The sequence below is a fragment of the Corvus moneduloides genome, chromosome 1 (genome assembly GCF_009650955.1).
Source record: "Corvus moneduloides isolate bCorMon1 chromosome 1, bCorMon1.pri, whole genome shotgun sequence".
Taxonomy (NCBI): Eukaryota; Metazoa; Chordata; class Aves; order Passeriformes; family Corvidae; genus Corvus; species Corvus moneduloides.
In genome coordinates, this window is record NC_045476.1 from 69,509,054 (window position 1) to 69,533,529 (window position 24,476).

At 43.9% G+C, this 24,476-nt stretch overlaps 1 long non-coding RNA gene across 1 annotated transcript in view; it reads right to left on the reverse strand.

Moving 5' to 3' along the window:
- Positions 1-869: 869 nt before the first annotated feature.
- The window catches only part of LOC116446658, a 44,002-nt gene continuing 20,395 nt past the window's right edge, over positions 870-24,476 (reverse strand). Inside the window, exon 3 of the long non-coding RNA XR_004241305.1 lies at positions 870-2,589. This is a non-coding gene — a long non-coding RNA (uncharacterized LOC116446658). The remainder of the gene's footprint in view (positions 2,590-24,476) is intronic.

The following is a 24,476-nucleotide window of genomic DNA, read 5'->3' on the forward strand; positions in this document are numbered from 1 at the left end:
ACTTCTTCTGTGGATTTTTAACTTCATGTGACAGCAAAACCAAGTGAGATATTGGTTTGAATTATCACCTCACACCTTTATGAAGCACACAGGATCAGGAAATTCCGTGAACTGAGTTCTGTTTGCTGCTCTGCCAGAAGAAATGCAGCTCAAGTTTCGTTATATGTGTTCACAGCCTGATAAGTCATTATGGGCCAGGGATAATAAAAAATAAAACCACAAAGTGATAAACAGTGGAGTAATATAAGTAACACTGAAGCAAAAGAAATACAATATATCAAGAGTAACACCAGCCTAACAAAAGAGCCCCAATAATGGAAATGACCCGTGAGCTGGCCTATAAGCTCCATACATCTGTGGTCTTCAGAAGTGCAGGAGGGGCCTAGGATCAGCTCCAGTTTCTCAACTCCCAGGTTAACCCACATCATCTGCACAGACAAACCACAGAGGGAAATGAGCCAGGCAACTCCGCAGTGATCCTTCTGGCTGATATATGAGCTGAAGGAGTAGCCACTGAGCAGAGCTGAGTGACAATCGTTTTGTAGGTCCCATTGGAATTGCTGTCATATTTCATATTTATCCCACCTCATAAAGGAGCGGAAGAAAACCAAATCAACAAGCGAAAATTTGAGGACAGGAAAAAGGGAAAGAGATAAGTCAGATCTGCTGAATCCAAATGCTTGGGAGATTTCCAAGTGTTTCCCCTAAAGTATTACAAATGGACAAATTTGTTTTACTGTAAATTAATTTGGAATGTGAAATGGAAAGGCATTTCCAAATTGGAGAAGTAATTTTCAACTTAGCCTTTAAATGAGGCACGTGGTGGTTAAAAAAAACCCAAACCAACATTTTCTTTATCCTGTGTTTTCCCTACGATAAGGAGAATTCAATCCCTATGATATGGAAGAACTCAGCTGTGTATTTGGGACAGACTCGGACTTTTCCTGTAACCACACTATTTTCCAAAGAATTTCCAATATCAAACACCTTTCAAGAGGTCTTGAAGCCATTGCAGTCTGCTGTCCCTTCACTTGCAGCACCCTGCCCTTTCCTCTCTGGCAACAATGGCCAGATGGGAACTTTCCATGGGCCATCCACAGCACTCTAAACATGAGCCCCTGTGGCTGGCACTGCAGGATGCTGTCAAATCCATGGAGACCAGCCACTACACAGCTGCTTCTCTGACCTGAGAAGTGGTTGCATTTGCAAAGATTGCTGCAGGGAGCAGCTTGTGCACACAGAGAAGGGAAGAGGTGCCCTTTACTTGAAAGAGGATGGACTGTCCTGAGCACAGGGTAAGTCTTGGTGCCTGCAGATGAATGATAAAGTCTTTCACACAGTTTGGAAATGGAGAAACAAGACATCCAGATGTGAGGTCAATATCCAACACATTTGGATGTGTGTAGGAGGCAAGAAAGGTTGTGGAATCCCTTATTCCTAACAAAAGATTGCACTATTCCTGAGGTGAGAGTATAGAGACTCAACCCTGTGGGAGACACTGACCATGAAAGTAACCTGAAAAGCACACCATCAGTGGCCCTTCCCCCCTAGACCCTTCACTGGACGTGCCACAGTTGTCCTTGCAGCGGACCATGGGGCTGCACTGCAGCAGGCACCCTGGTGGCCCCTCATGGCTGGCCATTTGCATCCCATGGCACTTCCCCAAGCATGCAGCCAGATGCAACAGCAACATGCCCTCTTGCAACCTGGCATGTGTCACAAGATGTTGAGAGGCCTTTGTGCAGCCCCAGTCTGTCTTCAGCTGTTATAATCCAGAGCAAAACGTGCACAACAGCATTAACGTCAATAATAAATCAAAATTGGCATCATTTTCATCCTGCTCATGGTAGCAGCAACAAACTAACAAGTAGTAACACCAGAGCTGTGAACATTTTGTTGTTAGCACCACTGGTGATTTATAAAGAAACACGCAAGATGTTCCTTGTGCTGGGCAGACTCAATGCAGAAACAGAAGATAAAACACATCAGTTTTTATCCAGTATGGCAGGAAGGGGTTGAGGGGGGAAGAAGATATTTTTGCATCGTGGTCATGCGAAAGGCAAATTTCACATGGATTTTCAGGCAGACTCATAAATCAGTCCATGTTCCCTCTAAAAGTTCATGGTCTTTTGCAAACCTCTCAGTGAACCAGGGCTGAGCCTAGAGATTATAAAGAAACCTGAAGCCAAGCAAGTTTCAACTAAATTAATATTTTGCTGTGAACATTTTCTCAGGTCTACCTAGTTTGTTTAGGAGTTTAGGCAAGTACAACCACGTCTTTCAGGAGTAAAAAAAAAAAAAGTTCTGAGAAATCAAATACACCACACAAAAAATAACTCCAAAAAATCTTTACATAGATCTAAATTGTTCCATGCTCTGTGTTCATTGTATTACTTGCAAAGGTTTCAGTTAAGGCAAGGATTCAGCTTTCATTTCAACACCTGATTTTTATTTGTTCGTGATTTTTTCACCGCAGAAAATTCAGTGTGCTCGTGTTAGTTGTGGCACGGCTTGCTTGCTTTTGTTCAGGAAGGCATAATGGTTTCAGACCCACATTAATGAAGCAGTCAGAGGAAAATCTTCTCTTTCCTAGTTGCAAAATAAAAATAAAATAATAAACTCACCCCGTAAGAACAATTTAAATATGTTAGATCTTGCAAAAATATTCCTATGCTTTCTATGTTTGCCAGTGCCCACCTCATCTTTCTTGTCTTGTAATTACAGTGGGAGTGCTTTGAAGTAGGAGCTGATTTAAGGGTTTAACTCCATGGTGTTTAAAACACAAAAACGCGGTCTGTGCCCACAGCTGTGCCCACAGCTGTGCCCACATCTGACCTTTCAGGGTGGATCGCCGTTAGGCTGAAGTTCCAGCAGCATTTAACTGGGCAGGTCCGTAACACCAGCACAGATGTCCCCAGGTGCAGCCCCGCTGCACTGCTGGCCCTGTTGCATAGGGGCAGGTCGCTGCCTGCCTCCCTGGTGCAGCTGCAGTGCCTTTGGGGGGCGTCTGGGGTAAACCTCAAGGGCAGAAGTTAATGAAGGGCAGGGAGCCACATGTGTCTGCAGCTCTGGCATGCCCAGTGCTGTGGCCAGGGCAGCGGGATCACAGGTCTAGGTGCCTGCATCATCCCTGACCTCCTTCTAGCCCCAGCACTGAGGAAGCTTGTAGATAAAAATGTTGAAAGCAGTATCATACTGATAAAATATTTTCCTCCTTTAGCAAAGCACAGACCTTGCCACCAACAGCCCAAACACACAGCCCTGGTCCCCCCACCTGCTGCCAAGGTGCACATCAGGTTCCAGCTCTGCAGGATGCTGAGCAGGGCGTATCAGGACAGAGAGACAAGGGAAAGAGGCAATGCACACCCTGTGCCCCTTCACCTGCTGGGACTCACCAGCCCAGGCTTTCCGCCCACCCGTCCTCCCTGCACCACATCCCTTTGGGCGCCAGATGAAGATGGGGAGGGAGGTGGGCCTCGGCCCTGCTCTGCTGGTGTCTCTGCTGACATGGTGCTTTGGCCTGCTGAGTGTGATGACGGGTGGGTTTCCCCACACCTCCCGCAAAAGTTGTTTTTGCAAAGGCTGCTTTTATTAGCCCGGCCTTTAAAAGCAGAAGTTATCAGGGCATAAATCATCCTGTGACTTGTCGAGAAGCCTGCGAGAGGAGATAAAGGCAAGACAGTTTGACAAACCGTTGGGAGAGGGAGGAGGAGGGAGGGGGAAGGAGGGAAGGGGGGAAGGGGGGAGCCGAAGGAGGGAGCCAGGGCGCCGACCGATTATGTCATAGGTCAGCCGAAAGGATGCAAAAAAGATCGAGAAGCTGTTTCCAAACTTTCTGAGGCTGGCTCTGACTACACGTACCCACTACAGAGCTGGGTGTAATAAATTTCGCACTCACAGAGAGCATTACATCACGTACAGGGAAAAGCCAGCAGATGAACTCACACCCTAAAACCTTGACTTGGTATGTAGTCAAGCTCGAGCAGACAACCCCGTTATTACGGAGCTGACAGAGCTCTGCACGTTGCTGTGCCTTCACCCTTCCACTTCCTGCCGCCTCCTCCAGCCCAGCCAACACTTCCTCACTCGCCCTCTGTGCTCCCGCAGTCCTGCCAGCGGCCATCCCGGGCACCCGTAGCCAGCCACACAGTGCGAAACAGCAACAGCAAACCAGACATTTGGCAGAGTTTTAAAACATGCTCCTCTATTTCCAGCACACTTTCCTCACAGCAGCTCCAGTTTTTCTAGTTTTCCTTGTGAATTTGTCAACCATTAATGGCTCTAAAAGACAGACCAAAATTTATAGGCACAGGGGGTCTGATTCTCTTTTACATTAAGGCTCACATATCTGTTGGGCAGCAATGAGAGTCTTAAAGTGGGGCTAAATGTCATTTAGCACACAGAATCCCTTTTACAGCAAAAGAAGGGTAGAGAGTTAAGTCTATGTCTGGTGTCTCCCCAAGGAATTTCCCAATAGCTAATAGAGGCAATGCTGGGGAATACTATAACAGGGAAAATTGGAGTGAGACTCAGATCCCAGCACCCCCAGTCCCTCTTTTCAGAGGCCTTGGTAAAGAGGAGAGGCACAGCAGCTCTTCTCACTACCTGCCCCACCAGCCCAGGAAGGTTGCTGCCAGCAAGTCTCAGCCCCACCACAGGGCTGCAGGCACTGCAGCATTCAGCCTGGTTCAGCCTCAACAACTTACGGTGCTGTGACATGGCTTTCTCCAGGGGTCTTCTGAAAGCAAATGAAATATTGGGCTCAGGATGAGCCAAACTCACCTGCTGGGGCCTTTTCTGTCTAATGTCTTCATTCTGTCAAAATTATACTTGATCGGGTTTCATTATTGTTGTTTTTAACTTTCACCTCTGCCTCAGCAATTCCATCTGGTAGGTCATATTCCTCTCTCTGATTGCTTTTTGGATAAAAACAGGCTCACTGGGGCTTTCTTGGAATTAGCTTTTCTTTTTATTTCCACTAGTTGCTCAGCTCAACCCCACAGTTTCCTTGACTTAACACAGACGGGGTCAACCCACCTTTGCCTTCCTGGAACATGCATTGAAGTACTGATTCCCATGTGCTACAATAACCCCATTCCATTTCTAACAATCTCCAAGGAGGGTCATTTACAGGGACTTGAACTGAAAAACACAAGTGTCATATCATGCTCTTGCGTGTGCACTAGTGCAGATATTAAATCAGCAATGATAGGAGGGAATTGGCTATGCCTTGGCTATGTCCCCAGGACATTCTTAGAAGACTGATGATGTACATCAGTCTTAACTGTCTGGGTTTGAAATAATTAAAGACCACTTTCCCTTCCATTAATTTCATTGAGTATCTGGAAACACTTTTTTTATTTAGAATTTTGTGCCTGCCTTGTAAGAACACCATCCTCAATAACCTCATTTCCACCTACCATAATTACAGCAACATGACCACTAAGGTATAACGAGAGGCTGAAACACTACTGGCTACTGCACCACTGCTGTTTGTGCTCTCTGGCACTCTGTTATGTTATGCCAGGGTGGAACAAAAAGATTTCCCATCTTGAAAAGACTGCATAAAAGCTCCTGTTTAAGGTTACATCACTGGCTTGCTCTTCATATGGTTGCAACATTCAAGGGTCTGGAGCCTTTCCAGAGTGTGTACAAGCAGGGCAGCAATGCAAACTCTCCTCCAATCATAAAGATGATAAACTGGCTTGAAGAAAGGAGGACTTGGGCAACAAACCAGTTAAACAACCAGTCAGCCAGTGGATGGGTTAATTACAGATGGTAAACCTAGTAGCTTGTTAGAGCTTTTAAGAAGGCACAGGAAAATGAAACAAAGCAGGAGGTGTTTAAAGATGTTTCTAGCTAGTTAGCTGGTATGTGGCAACCATGTGTCATGGTGGCAGACCCCAGGGAGCCAAAACTGTCACCTGTATGGGAGAGGGAACAACAGCTAGTGGGACCTGTGCAGCTCTGCATTTCCCTCTGTGTGAGCTGGGGCCAAGTTACTGTGTGAGCACTGGCAAAGCTACTGGGCAGTAGGCCTGGACCCCAGCTGAGGTTAAGAGGTATTCTTGCGGAGATCTTAAAAAGAACCCTTTTCTGGTGGGAAACCAGAGAAAAGAGCAGTCTCCCTCTGATCTCTTCTGCTTCTCACTTTGCATTTCTTTCCTCTTTCCTTAGTCTTCTCTGTCATGGGTATTCCTATAGATACCACAGGGAAGAAGGACTCTTGCTCACTGTGGTCCCAAAGACCCTCAAATAGAGATGCTGTCTTGGAGAAACAGCAACATGACCCTTCAAACACTTAAAACCTTCTAACTGAAAAAATATTAAATCTTATGTAGACAGGATGCTAGGTAAATGTAGATTTTTTTTTTTTCAAGCAATAACCTGAAAAATAGCAATCCTTGACCCATGTTTTACTTTGTCTAACTTTTCCTTCCTTGCTTGTACATGTCAATATTTACAAGCTCTACCACTTCTTGGATTATTTATTTTCCCTGGTCTATTTCACTGAGTGAAAAATCTCTCCAGCTCACAACTTGACAGTTTGTTGCTGATATCCATCTTTATTAACTTCACTGCTGCAAAAACCCAACAATAACCATATATAGTCATAAAAAACCCCCACCTCACTCAGGATGATGCTTAAGTCTGGGGGGGGAAGAGGCAGGCCAGTATTCTCCAAAAATAGCCAGTGGTTTGCACACATTTATTTTTGAATGGATATCACTGAAAGCCACTTCTCCCTCCCCTTCATTAGCAGTCAGTAAACTCACTGAAAATCAGCAAGAGAGCTGCTGTCGCCACACCTGGGGGATGACAGGGAGGGTGGCCTTTCTCACCTCCCTATATTGCACCTTTTTCTGCTGAGGGGCAGGACCGAAAGGGTTCAGGGCTATCAGGCTCACTCTCATCAACCCTGGTAAGCTCTGAAACGCCAGAGCCAGGCAGGCAGCAACAACCTTTCCAGATCGCTTTTAAATTTGGCCTTTGAGTGACAATGAACTGCACACTTTTAAAATATTCCCTGGAATGTGTCACACAGGATGATGAAAAATGGTTTTCTGTGTCCATTAGATAGCCTAGAGCTCAGGCCCACCTCCATTTCACAGCTGACCCCCACCAAAGGGCACTTCAAGATGATCTGAACTTCCCACAAGGTGTTTTCAGCATTTCCCAGGTGGAAATTGTTGCTCTTTAAGAAGAGCTACTGGAACAATAGACTGTGCTGGAGGGTCTATCCTCTTCAGCTCACCATCCATCAGCTTGGCTCAAGCAGAGGATTTGGCAAAGCCTTACTGCTTTTGCACCAAAATGAATCAGAGCCCACTCCCGTATTACATCTGCCACTCAAAACGTGGGCAGAGCCATCTCTAATCAATCTGGCTAGATCAAGTCCATCCCTTCGCATTTTCCTGTCCTGCATTTTCAGAGCCAGAGCACAAGCAAGACAGTCTGGCATGCACAGACCTCTTTGGGCCGGCTCTTTTCATCTCTGTGTCCAGGCTTTACAGAGTAATCTAAAAATAAACAAAGCCTCTAGCCCTGATAGTGGCAAAAATAACCTTCCTGCCCTGACCCACCTCCTAGCCCAGAGGGGTGGGTGCAGCTGGGCAGACGGGGAAGTTAGGGGAGGTGGAGGGGAGCTAGTTGCAGACACCCACTCACAATCTCCTCAAGACCCAGTGGGTCACACTGCAGGGACCGGCTGAGCCCGTAGAGCCACCAAGCACTCCATGTCATGAAAGAGTGGCACCAGACCATTCAGCTGCCTTGATATGAACAGGACTCAAAGACCTGTCTAATCCTAACCGGAAAGACCAGCAGATGGTCAGCAAGCTGGGAGGCAGTAACATGCTCACAGAAACAGCATGCTAGTTTGCTAGCGCGGGTCAGCCTTAGCCTTGTGAAAGTAAGCGCTCATTTCTCAGTGTGGGCACACCTGAGAGAGGGTTTGATTAAACCAGCTGGCATCACATTAAGTCTTACATTGCTGCTGCTTTTTTTCTCTCTTGCCCACTTGTACTTAAGCTTATTTGAAAGCAGACACATGCCTGGATAGAAAAAACTTCTCTGTGAGTTCCTGTATTATCCTTTCTTAGCAGCACTGTCTGCACTGTGAGGGACAAAAAGCCAAAGGGTCTGGCTTGCACCCCAGCAGCATGGGCTCATGCAGACTGACAGGTCATAGCACAATGTATATCTTTCAAAGTTTGGCAGACATTCACTCCAAAAGGGTTTCCAAATTTCCTCTCTAGCCTCCTGTGACAGCCTTGGATTAATTTTGTCTGGAACAGAAGATTTATTGCCTTTGAGTCATTGTGGTTCACTTATCTGCTCTACATCTTGAACCAAAAGTTCAGGTGGCATTTAGCTATCACCCTTCTTATCAATTCACTGTGGGAATACCCTTGTGAGACCCTATTTCTTTCCACTGCCAATTGCTTCTTATCTGACTTTCAGCTGAAGCAATCCTACCAGGGGGCCCTTTCAAAAGGATGACTGAGGCTATGTTGGCTGTAGGAGGTTAACAGTATGGGTGGTGAGATTCACAGCATTCCCAGTGCTTCCTCTGAGCATTTCAGGCATGCTAAAGACAAAATATCGGAACAAAAACTTCCAAGCTTTCGAATAAAATCAGCTTGATACTCAAGGGCCTGACTGCCCCAGTGGCTTTAGCTCTGGTTTACAGCCAAAGTTTAGAAAAATCTGTTTTCCACTTCCCATTCAGATGCAGCTGAAATCCCACCAGCATGGTCCATCCTGGGAGCAGGCTGTCTCCACGCCCTAGGACCTGGCACTAGCCCAGATGGCAGGAGCGCTGTGAGAGAGGTTGCTCTTGTGCAGTTCTCATCACTTCGGGCAGAGGTTAGTTCACGGGACTTGGCATCTTCAGCTCTTCAGTCAGACTTAAATCTGTTGCCTAAACCCAATTTGGATCTAATTGTAAATGCCTGTGGACAGCCCTGGAGAGCGTGGGAGATTTTATCCTTTCTGCCTGAGAAAAGCTACTCCAAACATTGTGTTGTCAGGTAGCCCATATGTTTGTTTATTTGCCTGCTCACTTCTTCAGACCTGTCCTGATTAATTTCTTGACAGATAGTTACGCCTGGCTTCAGCGACAGATCCTTCCCACCAGCAGCACTGTTTGGGGACACCCATAAGCTGCTCAGTGGGATGCGTGACTGCAGGGCGGGGAGGAAGGCAGCGACCTAAAGCTCATCCTCCTTCGAGGCTGTGTGGGGCTGCGGAGGAATTTTCCGATGAGCTGGGAAGTGTCCTCACGCTCCGGCAGCGAGTCATCTCGGCAGCACGCAGGGGGAGGACTGGCGGTGAGTCAGAGCTGCGCAGAGCGGAGCAGCTGCGTCCTGGCCGCGGGACCCTGCCTGGGGACAGCCTTGCTCACAGCCACGACACTCACAAAAGCAGGGCACTCGCAAGGGCTGAGGATGCAGCGGGTTGTGGTAAATTAGTGTTTTAAATGGAGAGTTTATTTTGGGAGCTCAGTGTTTAATTTCCCATCCTTTATGACTCATTAAGTCAGGTGAGCTACCTCTATTATTTACTTATACTTTTATATTTCAAGGGCAGGTCCTAAACTGATATTTGTATCAGTTGAGCACCTTCTGAGGCCAAGCTCTCTCATTTATCTGCCTGCTTAGCTAGGAATTTATCTTGTGTTCATACATTTGCCTCCTCCAAAATGGCAGGTTTCTGGGAATTTGCTTCGCAGTCAACATCTAGCTGCTGTGTTCTGTGCTTCTCAATAACTATTGGTGCACTAATAGAAAAGAAAACTTCCACACATCTCGGTTAGTGTCTTTGAAAACACAACTAGAAATTTGTGAAGCTTGGGGAGAGGAAATGTTGCCATGTGGCAAAAGGAGACATTGTCCATGCACTGAACAGCTGAGAACAGAGAAAACTACTGAACAAATATTTTAAAAAATCATAAGATGATGACAAAATGATGGCCAAATAAGACCAGCTAACCCCCACTTCAACTTGCACATTTCCTTCCCACAAAACCATTTGAGAGGAAAGAGGGGGCTTCAGAGATGATATCCTCTCCCCCTGCCTCCCTGAGGCACTTAATCAGAGATTTACAAACCAGTAAATCAAAAGGCACTGTGAAATTCCAGCCAGAGAAGCAAACAGTGAACAGCGAGATTAAGTGGATTAGTCTACTGTACAGGAATCCAAGGAATGCAGCCTGCATGTGCTTTTGTTGTGGATTACTCAGCAGCAACATTATGGTTTTACATCTCCCAGAAACATATGGGCATGTGCACTTGTGCAAACCAACAAGAAATAGCAGTCCCCAACATGCTGCTTGGCTGTACCAGCTGTGCTGATTTCAGCAGATACAGCATTTTCCAGGGAAAGGAGGAGAGTATTCAAACACTTTTTTGTTGTATTGGTTGAAAATGAAACAGCAAACAGGCAAACACATCCATTTAGTTCAATGGCAAAGAACAGACATCTCCCTCTACCTATTGACCGTCCACCTGTTAATGGCCCAGTGAAATCCTGCAGTTCAGACACTGCAAAACTTTTAGGACAGTTGGCTCCTGATCAAAACTCAGCATCTCAGACTGATAATAGTTTTGGTGTTGTTTTAATTGGGTCCAAAAATATACATGGCTTCATAGCCTGAGCAGACTATCAAAAGGGGGTAGGCAGAAACACAGGGAAGAAGCAGTAAGTGATGGATAAATGAACAAACTATTACTAGCCAGAGTTAACAGTTTGTATTAGCAGTCAGTAATAAATAATTAATATGGCCCTAGGAGATATAAAGCCATGGTATCTCGTGCTTGGCTCTAAATGGAACTCGAGATAACCTACTTTGAACAGTAATGTGTTCACAGTATGTGGGAATTAACTGCTCAACGTAATAAGTATTATTGAATTTCCCATCTCTGTACAGATAAAGGGCAACTGCCACCAAAAAACACAGTAATAACAGTAACCAAATGATAAAAAAAGCAAACAAACCTGCTTTTCATTACATCCTTAAAGTGTTATAGGTTGAAATAATCTTAAAAGGGCTTAAAAAACAGCAATTAGATATTTCCATTTCTGTTTTCCAAGACTGCAGCTGAGAAAACGAAAGAGGCCTAAGTGCCATACCGTGCTAGCCTTGCTAATAACTCTCTGTGAAAAATCTCATTAATTCAGTCTGGCTCTTCAGATCAGCCGCTAAGACCTTGTATTGTCAGTCATCCTCTGGCCTTTTCAGGATTTCCACAGCCTAACTAGCAGAGTCTCCATGGAAACCATGCAGTCATGCTTTGCACATCCCCAGAACTTTTTGTTCCTGACAAAGCTTGAAAAATCACATGCAGCATGGAGAGTTTAACACAGTGAACTAAACCCTGACCCACACTTATAAATGATAAACCCCAGCATACTAGCTTTATTATAAATTATTTCCTTACAAGATACTTAGCCAAACTGGCAAAATGCTAAACCAGACGACATAGGAGGAATGCAGCTCTGGAAGAGAGGAAACAAACAAACCAGAGCAAAACACAGAGTTTTGGCCTAGTTCTTCCTCCTTTGACAGTGCTGGAAGCACGCAGGTGTGGAAACAAGCAGAGAGCAGAAGTGGCACTCTGAAGTTGCCTTTCCTCAAACCCGGCATCCTCATAGCCCTCCGGGGAGGAGTCAGCTCTCTCGTGACTGTGCATCACAGTGGTGCTGATTCACTTCTCTGGTTGTGCATCCCAGCCGGCAGAGGCAGCAGGAGCCAGGTCTCTGCCCTGTGGCTGCCGGGTGCCCCTGATACCCCGCCTGCACCTGGGATAGCCCAGGCACTGCTCATGCCTCCAGTCCTGGAGCAGGTACTTGGATTGACACAGCAAAACTGATACCAAAGGCAGTACTGGCATTGCTCTCAGAATTAGATCCTCTGGCTCGCAGCTGGGAACCAGCAGGCTCAGAGTGCATGCACGTGTCTGATGGAGGGTACAAAGTTGGCAACCCACTCAAGAGTCTACCTGCCTTTCCCCCCAAGCCTTGATGCTCCCCACTGGGCTCTGCCAGGAGGAGCAGGCACAGTGGTCACTGGTTGCACTGACCTGGCTCATCCCCACTGATGCATGGAAGGAGCACCAACATCACTGCCCAATATAAAGTATTGACTATAGCCAGCAGGGCAGGGGCAAACTGCCAGGTGTCCTCCCCAGAAATGAATCCATGGAAAGCCCCACTGCATGGTCAGCACCTGGCTGTCACTTGTTCCTTGGCACTGCAAGAGCCCCATGGGATTTTACCACTCTCCTTCCAAGCACTGCTGCTAGTCCGTGCTTGGGGAAGCAGTTGCACAAAGATGCTCTACATAGGAGGACCAGCAGAAGTCAGAAAGGTCACATGCAGAGAAGGAGTCACTGCAGGCCAAACTCACTTTGCCGCAGTAAATTCTCAGCATTGGCGCAGATGAGCAACCGCCTGCTCTGTACAGCGTCTGGGTTTGTGAGAAAAGAGGTGACTCATAGCTGAGGGTCATGCTGTAATCTGGGAGGACTGCCAGGGGAGGGAGAGACACGCTCAGCCTGATCCATGATGAGCTCACTCCTTTTGTGGGGCGGAAGATGCAATCCACCTCAAGAGGATCAGAGAGTCCTGAGTGGGCTGAACCAGTCATTTGGGAGCTGGCAGCCACATGCTTCCACCCCTGAGTTGCAAATAATGAGTTTAGGATTAGGAAGTCAGCCTCACATGGGATGGCTCAGGAGGTGTTTGGCACATGCAGTCCTTCCCCAGTGGGATTCAAGAGGTCAGAGAAGTTTTTGTTTCCATGGGGTTCCCCTGGTGTGTCACCACAATGGATGGAAAACATTTCCCCACCTTCTCCTCCCCCAGCAAGGAGTGGTACATAATCAACAGGAAGCCTTGGATCTCTGGGGCCTTTCAGAGCATAACCACAGGCATCAGAGCCAGCGTGGTGTGGGGCATGCAGGCCTGATAGATGTTGGCTGAGCTGGCCAGGACCCTCTGAAGTTGGCCCGGTATGAGCCAGCAGAACCACCCTGCCAGTGCTGTGCTTGGGTGAGCAGCACTTGCTGATGCTCTCTCTCGGAGCCATTCCCCATCAATGCCAACCATCTGCTTCACTCGCCACCCAAGCAGCTGCTGCTTTGCCACAGAACATATGAGCAGCTTGGGTACCCGAACAATGGAAACCACAGGTCCTCACCCTCAGGTGTGCATCCAGCCCACCTTTCCCGGTGGCAGTTTGCAAGGCCAGAGGAAGCAGATGGTGTTGGGCTGGAGCAGGCTGAGCTTGGAGCAGACCAAGTTGAATGACAGCCATCATTTGTGACAGCTTCAGTGTATTTGTTTGACCACGAGGACTGACAAGATCAGAGATTAGGAGACATACCTGGATGATGGTTTTATGCAAAAGCCTTGATTCCTCCTTGCCATGCTGTGAAATTGTACATGAGTTGGCTTAAAAGCAATAAAACATCTTCTTTGCATTTCTTGCTCTGATCTCTTATTTTCTTTGGCTTCGTCTGTCCTGTGGTCAGAGCTGAGACCTTCTGGGAGCCCAGGAGCCATGGCAGCTTGAAGCACTGCCTTGAAGGCCCTTGGAATTATAGTGGCTGTTTATCTGCTGAATACAGTGTAAAATAGAGTTGTGACTTCAAAGGCCATATTATTAAAATACAACAAGGCAACCACATGTCCCTTCAAAATTGCATTAAAATTAGAATAAGCAAACACTACTCTTCTGCTTTGCTACTGCAACTGCATTTATTTTCCTGAAACTGCATCCATACTTAAATGGGTTCACCATCTGGGACAGGGCTGTAGAGCAGGAGTCCTTCGCCTTGGTCAGAGATAATGACACTGAGCACTGCAAGGAGATTTCAGTCCCCAAGAAGGGCTAGTGTGGGATGCTTTTTGAGGAAGTGACTGCATCTTGACAGCATACCACAGAAAAGATAAAAACCCTAGAACGGAGACAGAGAAAACATTTACTCGATCCTGGAGCTTGTTGCTCGCCTAGTCTCAGCTTGCCCTTGCCCACTGCTTTCAGCCCTTCAGGGGACACCTCTCACAAAAAGCCCTTGCTGTCAGCCTCAGACCACTCATCTGTGCTGGAAGTGGCAAAACGTGTTCACTCAAAGGGGAAGTTTGCCTGCAGGATCACCTTTCAGAAGGTACCTGCCTGCTGTCCTGGGGTACAGGGAAGTTTCTGGCAGAGAGAAGCAGTCCCAGAGTCATCACCACTGCTCTCTGCTTCCTTCTGAGACTGTGTTCAGGCCATGAACAGCCACAAATCTCACTGGTGTCTGCACAAAAATAATGTGATCAATCACATGACTTCAGGCACTTACAGTTCAGACTTTCTACATAAAACCCTTTTTCTATGAGGTCTTTTATTTTCACACAGGCTCAGTATGGATTGTGATAGACAAGGCAAGGGGACACCAGTCATTTCTCAGATGCTTTCTGACTTGGAGCTTCTAGCTCTTTAACAACACCTGTTAAAACTCCTAAATATATGAGGCAAAATCCAAGTCTGATGCTCCTGGGATTTGCACTTTAGTGAAAAAGAGACTGTCACAGGGACTTGAGCTGACATATAATGGAGATAACACGCGGGGAATCTGGGAACACAGATCTTTCTTTGAATCTATAGAAGAAAAAGGGGGGCAAGAATGAACAAGAGAGATGGTCACTGAGCTGACTGTGGGAGGTCTACAGGGAAAGACAAGCAGACACAGGACACCAGAGACTACACAAAGTCCAGATGAAAATTACCTCCTTCAGGACCTTTTCAGTAAATTTAAGCCAGGATCAAACACAAACCCCAGTTCATCAATTTTTGCTATAGAGCTGCTGTGGTTTTGATTTAGCAGTAGATATTCTACAATACTGCAGAAGCACAGCCTGACTCTCCCTGTAGATCTGGGCAGGCTATTTACCATTTCTTTTACTTCACTTTCTCCATATTGACAGTGTTAATAGCAGATACTTTATCAAGCCTTTCATAAAAGATATTTATTGGTAAATCTCTTGAAGAGCAATGTATGATGGCCATCTTCCTCCATTTCTGCCTGGTAGAAAAAGGAATTGTCGATTTTCAAGTTAAAGTTTCATTGATGTTTAGATTCTGTGAGAGTTAAATATTATTCTAAATTGAACCAGCAGTTAAGTAAACAGATGATAAGCTTTCAGAGAACTCAGGAGTAGTATAGGAAAAAACCCTCCCATGTACTTTGGCTACAGGTGTGCAATGTTTATTCTCTTCCATTAAGTTGTAACTGAACTTTGCAGTTGGCTCCACAGCGTTTCAGTTGCCATAAAATTTTGTCAGGGATGCATTTTGTCTCCTATTTGGCTATACAAGGGGCAAATAGATCTATGGAAAACCCACCTCTAGCTTTCTAGCTTTTCACTAGTTCCATTAGCAGTCAAAATCTGGATCATACTTAATTTTACAAAGTCCAGTGACAGCCATGCCTGGCTCACCTCTCGTATGAACAAAGTCTGAGTAAGTTCTACCATTAAAAGAAAAATTATTTTCCTTCTATGCCTTAGATACTTCACAGATGTTATCATTAGACAGGAATGAAGAAAGAAGAAAAACTCCTCACGCTAGCCCCAAGGAGAGCCTTGGGGTCTTATATAACACTTTGAGGCTTGAGATAATTTCCAAGTGCCTTCTGAAATACAAAGAATTGAAAATACGTCACAAGGTGACAGTGGGACGACACATATCATCCATCCCTCTCAGGTACTGCACTCCACCTGCCCTCTGCCTCACTAATGTGCATGTATGAAGGAAGCCTCACCCAGGAGACACAGACACTGCTGGGATACCATTTAGGGTATACAGAAAACATATTTCCACACTGAAAAGAGAATTGCTTTTTTCTAAATATGAGTAAAAGCGTAACAGCTCAAGCACTACGGAGTGAAAATTCAGAAGCCAAGAATTAGTTTGCAGTCATCTAAAAACAGCTCTCCTGAGTCTAAGAAATCTATTTGTCTTGTCTCAGAGGAAAGGCTGTAGGCTAGACAAAAATAGCTTTCTGGTAAGTTCCTCTGTAACCATAAAATCCATGTTCCTCCTTCTTCCAGTTGTACATTCCCTTCTTATTATCAAGCTGGGCATATAGTTGGAAGATGCTGGCATGAATGTGCCAAGGAGAACCATGAATCCAAGCTGGAAATTAATGCTTAGCATGCTCTGAGGGGGCTATGGTCAGTAGCTGGCTGACTGATGGGTGAAAATTTGGCCTCAGCATTCAGGCTCTCACCTCATAAGCAAAAGTAACACTCAGAAACTTTGAAGAGATTTCTGGTCTCCAGCCAGAAAAGGCCATCATCATAAAGAGGTGGGAGAAGTAAGGAAAAACAAACAAAAGGGAGGGAATCTCAAAAAATCACAAATTCTTTTTGCATTTCACACAGAGCAGGTTTCTTGTGGATTTCAACACCCAGCTGCTTCCAGGAACAGAACAGACATGCACGTGCCTGCAAAGCAAAACACAGCTGGAGAGCTAATTTTAGGCCTACCAGTCTTGGCAATGTCCCTTTAACAAATGAAGAATAAACTATTTTCATGCATATGTACAAATACCAAATTCTTCCTGTTAATTTAGATGGTGATTAATGCAGTTTGGTCCAGGTACCACCAGGTGTGCCTGTCTCCCTGAAGTATGGTACTTATCCCTGACTGGTAAGATTGCCTCCTCCTATTCACAATGCAGTTCTTGTGTCTGAAAAACCCAGTAAAGAATTCCCCAGACAGCAGCTATGCCTGAGCAGAATGGAAGAGCTGGGCTTCACAAGTACTTTCAGGTGAAATTACACTGACATTCATCCATTGCAGGGATGCCGAGTGATTAAACCTTTTTCTTTAATTAATGGAAAAGTGGCCTTCCTCTTTCCTTCCAAGAAGCAAATGCCAGCATATGAGAGGAAAGAAATAACAGGCATTATGTTTGCACTTGGGACTGGATTTCAGGAAGACCAAGACCAAAAAAGTTACAGCCAAGGTTTAGAAAGACATCATCTTACTAGTAAGAATTTCAAGTTCTGTCTGCAGTATAGATATCAAAACTTACTTGGTCTTAACTTAAAACCCAAGAGTGTTATGGATTTTAAACCTGATCCAACTCACACTGGAGATGCTCCAGAAGTTTTGTTTTGCTTTGTAATTGTAAAACTAACTTTCATTCAGAATTGGCCAAATGTTCCAGTACCTGGAATCATTGGGTTAGTGCCAGGATTCAGAAGAAGAGGAAAACTGGCAAAAAACATCCTTTTATGTCTACCTCCAATTTGTTGGTAGTTCCTGACCCTGTCAATTCTCCCTTTCATTTCTCAGGAGGAGCACTAATTTTGGTTTTCACAATAACCCACTCTGAACTGGTGGTGTGGGAGGGACATGGCCTCAGGTACCAAAGGGCAGGTTCAGAGCATTCTGGCTACAACCTCCCTGCACTACCCTCTTCTGAAGAATGACATTAAAAACGTCATGCAAACCCTCCTTCTCACCTCACTAAGGTCCTCTCAAAGAGAGATCTTCCCAGTCCCTTGCCCATGTATGCTGCCAAAACAAAAATGCAGACTTTATTTTCTCTATTGCCACTTGCCAATTCATCTAATGTGGGTGATACCCTCTATTCACAATGGTAAAGAAGATTCATCAGCTTGTACCCAAAACATGGAGCAAGTCCAATGATACACCAACAAGCTGTCATCAAGGGCACTAAAAGTTACTCAGAAAAGATAGAAAATACAGTGCCTTTTGTCGGTCAACACAAATGAAACTAAGAAAGTGATTAGGAAAGGATGGATTTCTGCCCTCAGTGATTCATCTGCATTTTGAGAAAATGGATAAAATCAAAAGCTGGATGTGCAACTTCACTGTCTGCCCTGCTAGTTCCAGTTCAGGCTTGTTCTAAACATATTTATCAGACACTTCTGAAAACCCTTCTCAGACTGCTAGGTAATAACTTGCATGACACTAAAGGTAATCTCAAATATATCTTTCCTTCCCTTTTTATCTTCCTTAACACCAGAGGCATCTATCCCATCATTTATATGAGAAACAGACTGGATAATTTATGGAAACAAAAATAGTCTACTGAATTGAAATAAAATGCTTCAATATGTGGCAATATAATGAATGAAATAAATTCTGTCATCACACAGACACTGAGTTTTGCAAAAAAAATGTGCCCACACCCTGAGCAAATGAAAATATTAATTCCATACAAAACTGCCTCCTCAAAGAATGAGATAAGAGCAGGCCCTTTTGACAGTCCATGTGTTAAAAGATTTCAGGATTAAGCAATGCCTCCATCCTTGTAAGAAGCTATTACCTAATTTCTAATAGACAGGAGCATTTCACACAATAGCATGTCTTCATCAGGGAAAGCAATGCTTGAAATAGATGCATGCAGAGCAGTTGGATTTCAGCTCTGTTTCCAGCTAAACTAAACCCACAGAAAGTGAAATTATTTCATGCTCATTTTCTGTACTTGTGGTCATTAACCTTGCAATTTCCTAGATGCAGTGAATATTGAAAGTATCTCTTACTATTACTATTATTACCTGAGGTGCAATCTCCCAAACTTGATCCAGCTTGCAATAGACATGTTTCCTCTGAAAGGGAGTGCTAACACAGTTATGCATGCAAAACTTTTCTGCTAATCAGATAGTCATAAACTATTCCTCAAATTAAGCAGATTTCAAAATTTCCTTCATAAATCTGATTAGCAAATATTTACAGGGTTTTTTTTCATATAAAATTTCAAATCAGATCAAGATAATGTGACATTCCTGAGTCAGTGTGAACAGCTGACAGCAGAATGAAAACTGTACCAAAACTACCTGTACAAGTTTAAAACAGAGGTCCAAAATTCAGATCAAAAATTTAAATATGCCAGCTGCTTGGCTGGTTTTTCGTGATAGTTTGATCTATGAGAGATTTTCTAAAATTAGTTGTGGTGCATACTAGGATCTCACACCTATTTTGCCCAACGGAATGCAGAAAAGGGTACTGGCAGAGCTCAGTAAACAACATATTTTTAAACTCAGGCAGGATGCTGAAAATGCACTGAAGACATAGCTAAGGTTGAAGTTCTTGTTAATGAAGAATTTTATTCATTTGACTGCAGTCATTTAGCTTAAACCTAAGCAAATTCTGCTACATTCTTTGTCTTATTTTTTTTTTAAAGTGCTTATTTTACAATAAAAATGGTGACTTCAAGATGAAAAAATAAACACCTAATTTCTAAATATATAATAAATGTATAAGTAGGAAACAGTTCAATTTAAGACTTAAAATGAACATTTTTAAGTTATTATTAGGAGTCATGAGACTTCCTTTCCTTTCCCTGTTCTATCAGTAATGCAGCGTGTCAGTGCCTTCTGACAGGCACACTCACAGTCAGATGGAGACAGCCAAAAGCACAAGAGCACTGCTCTCTTACTTCAGACACATTTGCTCCAAATAATCACTCTGTTAGAGGCATTTCAAGGTACAGCTTGGTGCCAAATGATGCTGTCACTGTTAATTGTGTCCTTCCCCAAAAGCAGTAACTTTAACCAAGTAGCTTTACACAAATACAAACAAAACATGCCCAGCAGGATGCTGACCAAATAGCTTCCAGATTTTGCTAATGCTATTGTTTTGATGCCTGAACGCCGCAGTTTTGACCTGTGCTTGGAAGAGCACAAGGCTCCACAGAGATATGTAAGAGGAGGCGAGAGATATGGGGAACTGAGCCCTTCCAAAGCCAGACCCAAGTGCTTCTTATGGGAGATGCATCCTCAGGCTCTTATGTACATCGTACCATATTCTTTCCCAAGAATTTGCTTTGGATCCCAACCAAGCAGTTGAAGCACCCTTCGGCTCCTCAGGTTTTATGAGATGAAATTAGAAGACTCCATATATCCAAAGCAGGGCTCCAAGTGTGAGCCGAGCATAAGCCTGCACTATGGATGGAACCACAGTGTCAGAGGTAAGCATCACCCATGTATTTGAACAGATGGGTTATTAACTCCAAGAACCTAATTATGTCAATTTAAATGTCAACATTGTTAATGATGTCACTGCCTGTTATTTTAACAGAAGCACCCAGCTTCTCTGGCTTGGGAATTTGGGGTTGCATGTCTCTCATTTTGTCTTTGGTCCTAGAAGACAGATGAGACGCCTTCAGCTGCCAAAATTTCTAACTTCCACTTCTGACTTTGGCATTGCTCCACAACGAGTTTTAATTTATTTCTATATCTATTTGCCAGCCCACTGGAAATCATCGGTTTAGAGGCAACATAAACTTAGTGTCAAATTAATCAACAAGGAAATCTATACCATTTGTTTTGCTCCCTTCTCTGCTCATTCAGTAAAGGAAGCCACACAGCATATTATCTGCAGTTGAAGGGGATAACTTATCCCTGGACCTTACTGCAGGAAGCACTTTGCCACCAGGTAAAAAGGAAAATGTTGTTCTAGCTTATAGAAATTCCTAGTGAATTCTGGTCACGTCAGTAGGGATTTCTTTCTCCAATCTGTATTTTTTTAATGTGCATAATTTTTCCTTTTCCTGTGTTGTGGCTCTACCCTTCTGTTTTTATAACCTGCAGGAAGCATATTTCAAACATATTTATTAGCTTATTAAATCAAATTAGCCTTGCTCTTGCTGGACCAAGTTTTATAGAGTGCCCACAAAAATCAAAGAACCTGTACTGTACTGACAATTTGTAGTCATGGCAGAGACAACTTAATATTTTTAATTAGCAACTGCAAATACTTCAATTTACTAAACCAGAAATTGTTGGCAAGAATTCCTCTGTCTAAGTTCTTTGGCTCAAAACTGGGAAAGTAAGCACTTTTGGGGAAAATGGGCCAAAATGAATAGGCGTATTTGTTGAAAGCTCCTAGTAAAATGATCAGCAATGAAACGGTTAAAGATACTGACCTGTAAATACCTGTAACTATGCTCCAAATTTTAAAAGCCATTCGAGTAAATGAGACAATTTAAGGTTTCTCTTTCTGCTGTTTCTCATCTGCCTGCAGACGCAAAGAGTTTGGATAAGGAGAAATTTATCTCTTGAGATGCCTACCACAGTGCACGACAGGGATCAGCTCCTTGTATGATCAGCTGCCTCCAACCCCAGCTGCCCTCACAAGGCAGCTTAGCTATCACCCTGAGGTTGTATTTCACCACTATCAAATGCTTGTGTTGTATTAGCCAACTCAACCTTTAAGCATCTTTTTTTAAAGTTCAGATGAGCCCAGAATGCAACAGCAGATATATTTGCACTGCAAATTGATTTTAAAATTAAAATTTATATGCTGGAGAGGACAGAAAAAATATGCAGTAAGTCTGGGAAGAGACCTTAAATCCTCAAGGTGCTGTTCAATATTTTATATATACTATTTGTGCCTATATTTGTATATACATTTATATATACATGAATATGAAATCAAAGGATTTCCAGGAGTCCAATACAATAGCAATAGGAAAAGCAAATTTGCTAACACCACAGATTTTGCACTCAGGTTCGGAATGCCCAAAGTGTCTAGGAGAATGATTCCTGAATGCTGGACTTTTGTTAAGCTGATTACAAGCAGGCTCATCAGTCGCAAGATTAGAATTGATTTTAAAAAAACGTTTACACCTACACCAGCCTAGAATTTGGAAGAAATGAGATGCAAACATCCAAGTTGTATTTATCTCCAGCATTAAACCAAGATGATTTGGGGGGGTTCCTCCTGCTTTTTGCATTGCCCCACAATTTAAGTTTTATATTATAGATTCAAGTGTTGCATGCCTTCCCTGCAGGAATCCCTTGGTGCCCAATAATTAAAGATGGTTAAATAAACTGGGTTTTGTAAACTTTTGAAAACTGAAAATTTGGAACTTCAAAGAAAGACTTCTTTCTGCTTTTCATTTTCATCAGCCTTTCTGTAATTGTATTTCAGTATTTAGCTCCTTTATAACCCAATCTTAGATTATATTATTGATTTGAAAATCCAACGACTTCATAAAGAGCAGAAACAAAGCCTCTCTTTAGGCCTTGCATGAAAAACAAGGATTTTAGTTTCATCCCTGCCTTTACTCAGCATTGCAGCCATAGAGGAAGTCAAGATATTCCATGCAACATCCGAGTTACAGTAATTCAATGTAAGACTTGTGACTGCATGACAGGGAGTTTTAGATCCCACAGGGATGACCAAAACAAGAAAATTGTGTGTGGAGGGCAGCCTGCCTTACTCTGCTGTCCCACCAGCTGCCCTGACCAGGCCACCTGATGCCACCAGCCAGCACACTTTCCCAAACTGCTGGCACAGCCAGACCCGGCAAGTCTGGGTAAAGCTGAAACTTGCTTGCCCCACCAAAAAAATTACAGCAGATTCACTGGTATAAAATCTTATTCTGAATAAAACATCAGAAAAGAGAGGGCTAAACCCTTAGGCAGCTGGTGCCCAGGCAGTTCAATGCCCTGTGCCAGGGCAGGGCACTGGAGCAACGTGGATGTGAAGGTAAAAGCACCCGTGGGCATCCCTGGCGTAAAGGCCAGAGGGAGGAAAACAACTGCATGTGTTCGGTGTTTATTCTTGATGCTTTCCTGCCTCCCTGCCTGCCCTTCCCGTGCTTACAAGCTGTTCGCTTGTGGAACGGGTGCCTGGCAAGCAAGGGGAGGTTTCCTCCAAGGGCTGGAAATTGGGTGCAGCCAGCACAGGAGGCGAAATTAAGGCTGTCACCAGGCAATCTGGTGTTACAGCCGTCTGCATTCCTATTGATCTGAAGGCTTAGTCTGCATTCTGGCTTTATCAGCCGGTGGCATCATGACTGCCATCTCCTCTCTCTCATCCTTCTAACCTGGAAAACACTTCTGAGGGTGCTGAGAGACACTTATCAAAGACCCACTGCCTAAGAAAAGGATAACATGCCTCAGAAGAAACAGCTGCCTGCCACCTTTGAAGAAAAGTTTCATGACACTTTTTCTATTTAATTAAAAAAAAAAATCCCCAATATATACATGATGTTTCGCCTTGCAGATCATTTCAGAACAGCTTCTGACAGTGGTGGATAATAATGAACCTCTTATCAAGACATTGCCAGCTCGAGACAGACAATGTGTGTATGTATACGCATAGATCTCAGTCTTGTTAACATCAGAGAGTGAAAGGGATGGTGTGCAGGAAGATTTATTGCAGGGAATTATCCACATACACAAAACAAAGCAAAACAAGCCTGAATTTTTCACATGGAGTTTTTTGCTCCTAATCGGTTTGTAAGCTGGGAGTGTTGACCCAAGGAGCAGAGTTGATGAAAGGGCGATCTGCCGAGATTTTGCTCCATTTGATTTAATTATTCCTCTCCTGTAAGTGTCACATACACAAAGAAAGTTACCTTAAGGAATCAAATCAAATCAAATCAAATCACACCACTGAAAGAACAATGGAATAAAACCCAATGACTATGTCAAAGTGGACCACGAGAGATTTCATTTTTCCACACTGCTATTGTATTTGAGAAGCATAAACACACTTTCATATGGGGAGTGAAGGTTTAAACCACAGTCTGGTATTCAAGGAAGAACAAAAACTATCCTCTACATTTTCATATGGCACATTGAGACAAAAAGATACCCCGTTGAAGCTATCTGAACTGCCTCATACACTGGTACGAGGTAAAACAGGATCAGGCTCTTAAAATTGTGCTCTCACCCACAGCTTTTTACCAGAGGCTCAAAGTAAAGCTGTAATTAAGCTCAAAATACTAGAGCTGCTCTGATCTTGAATATTTAACATTTAAATTCAGGACCACAGAGCTCAACTCTGGTGCTATCAAGGCTGTCATTTCATGGCAAAAGACACGGGACCACAGCTGTCAGGCTGCTATTATTCCTAATTTTAATTCTTATTAAGGAGAATTGCTTACAAAAAAAGGTAAACCCCAGATATTTTCTGTGAATCTCACAACTGGTGGGTGGGTTCAGATAACACCGAAAACCAAACAGTCTATGGATCAGTGAGGTTTTGCCTAGCCAAATGTAAGCTACTTAGCTCAACTCTAATATTTATGATAGGCTTAAGCTAGTAAACAGATAAATTGGTAAAAGCGTGAAAAGACCACACAACTGCATGTAGGCAATAAAGACCACACACGTACCTTTTTTCAGACTTGGGGCATTAAGAAAATAAGGATGTGCCAACAAAAATTTAGACTATTGGACTGAACAAATAAATAGTGGTCATTAGAGTTGAATAATGGACCACAAATCCAAACAAATAGTCAAACTTACTAGGCAAAAGCTCCCACAGTTTATTTTAGCATTACTTTAACATCATTTTTGTGCTAACATGATGGGTAAAATTGTAAGTACTTTCCAATCTATAGAAGGTTTTGTCATCGATTTCTCTGGGGCAAGAATTTGACCCTATGATTTATAGCATACAAGATCTACAGCAGCTCTTCATACACTTATGTGAC